Genomic DNA, 2,596 nt, shown 5'->3' with positions numbered 1-2,596 from the left:
TCTTGAAATCACAAAATATGCATAAAGAAAAACAGACTTACCAAGAAAAGTAGCTGCAACAGTGCAAGACAAAAGGCAAATTTTGATGACATTATTCAGTTTTCTGTCTTTCACCATCAAATACTTTCTCTGATCATCTGAAGACTTTAGACAGAGGTGAAAGAAAAAAGAAGGGGTGGTGTTAATATTAAGAGCTATGAAAGGTGAAAAATCAAGCCCTGACAAACACATCTAAACACATAAATCTATTTCATAATAGAAACATTTCCTTTTCATTGTTAATATTTCTAGTTGAATAACCACCCCAAGGATTCTTAATAAAAACATTTTACCCTTTTGGGAAGGAGTCATCATTAAGTTCATTTTGAAAGTTTCACATTTAGCTTTTAGCCTAAAGAGAGCCTTTGGTGGCTTTTGAATCCTTTTCAAGTTGTGAAAACTTAGAGAGAAACTAAAGAGAAAGAAATGAGATCTGAACCTACCTCTTTCAGCCCTTGAGACTTTCTTTCCATGTAGTTTCTTAAATAGTGAGCCCTCAGTCCTTCTCCTTGGAAGTTATTAAATCAGCAGAAAGACTGACAATGTTGGCACATGTAATCTAAGTTTTGTAGGAAACAGACAGGCAGTCTACACTTTGTTATTCACTTGATAGACAGAGCCATTTTGACAGCCCTAACCTTAGAAACCACAGGTCCTGCTGAGCTCAGCAGGAGTCAAACGCTGAGTACCATCTGTCAAAGCTTTATTTCTCCCTCCTTCTCATCCACGCCTTTACTATAAGATGCTAAAAAGAGCACTGAATGGAAGTCGCTACTACAGTTAAACTGTGCATTGTAACAGTAATGTTGGGGTAAGAAATTTACTCTGCAATCTATCAAATTTGAGTAAACTGAATGAGGAATGGTAGGTCCTTTCTTAATGGCTATCAACAGAAGAAAGTGTGGGTTGAGGAACTCCATAATTACACTCCAGATGACTAATACTACAAAATAAGGAAATTGCATGTCATTTGGTATGGGTTTTTGTCAACTTCGGAGTTAAAATGATAAATGTTTTGGAAAGTTCTCAACTCTCAGGATTTTTTTTTCCGTAATGTAGTTTAATTAAATGTATAAAAACAACAAAGTTACTTCTTTCCAAAAAAATAGAAGTTTTAATGTGTTAAGCTCTTGCTTTATAAAAAGAAATTGCATTCAAAGCATCCTCTTTCTATCCTCTCTCTAGCAGAATCAATTCTAAAAAAAAAAAATGAACAAGCCTAATCATAATAAAATCAATTAAATTAAGAGTGGTACAGCAGCTCACGCTGCATTTGTATAGAAGACAATATATCAATTGATAATATAAAGGAACTAGAAAGGCATTGCTTTTGACTAAATGCTATCAAAATGCTACATCTTTCTAGAAGTGTGAATCTATTTTGCATTACACTTAATTTTTTTTATTTTTAATGACTACTTTTAGGTATTATTTAAAATCTTTATATTTAGAATACCATTTCTAGTGTATACAGTTCATTTCAAAATGTAGGGGAAGTTCCATAAACACAGAATCATAAAATATTAATATTTTAGAATTTAAAAGTTGAAAAAAGTGAGGACTTTTGTAGTAAAATTATTCCAAATTTTAATTTTCAGTTAAATTTTGTTCTTTATTTGGATTTATTCTTTGTTTTATCTAATCTTTCTTCCAATGTTCCCAAATGCTGAAAATAGTTATTTAAGGTACTATGTCATGATAATAATGCAATATATAATATATGTACTAGATATACTATACTATAGCATGCAATTATTCATTGTTTAATGGACAATATCATTGTCAAGAAGATATTGTGGAGAAGTATTTTAAGTAATTGATGATTGTGTTTACGTGTGTACTTTTAAAATTTGCATTTTGCTCATATGTAGATTTTGCAAAAATTTGAGAGCCCTCCATATAAATGCTTGAAATACTTTATGTAAATTATTTTTTAAAAAATTGCACACCCAGAAGGTGATTTTGTTGTTTAAAGTGACCAAGAAATGATTTATTTTGCAAGGTCAAAATGCGTTAAATAATAACAAATAGTTTCAAATATTACAAGAATGGGTTTTTGTGCCTCTGTTTTACAAGAGACTTCAGCCATATAGATTTTCGTGGACATATGCATGAATGCATTTGAACAAAGTCTGAAGAGGTAATATTTGAGTTGGAGCTTTGCCCCTTCTCTAAGCTTCCTTCACCTGCTCTTTGTCCTAAGAGGTGCTGATCTCATTGGGAAGCTGAGGAAGGAAGCAGCCTTTGCTGGCAGACAGGGTCCCTGCTCTATACACACATCTTCCTTCCACCAGTGTGTTAATGCCTGGACTTTTTTTCCATGGGTGATCTGAGCCTGCCAGCTGGGGGGATGGACCTAGAGGTTGGCCGTTCCCACGCACTCGCCGGCCCCATTCCCCGCCACCAGGCTTAGGACACAGTGCTCACCACATGGAGAGAGAAGATTCAAAGGCAAACGCCCCAAAGGAAATGGAGCACAGGGACTTACACTAATCTTGCTGCCAGTTATTCTGAGAGCAAAGAGAAGCTGAGGTGAGCAGGAAGGAAGGCACCTCTA

Source organism: Myotis davidii, unplaced genomic scaffold (assembly GCF_000327345.1).
Source record: "Myotis davidii unplaced genomic scaffold, ASM32734v1 scaffold6, whole genome shotgun sequence".
Lineage (NCBI taxonomy): Eukaryota > Metazoa > Chordata > Mammalia > Chiroptera > Vespertilionidae > Myotis > Myotis davidii.
The sequence above is the reverse complement of the archived record's forward strand: the minus strand, read 5'-3'. Positions refer to the sequence as shown.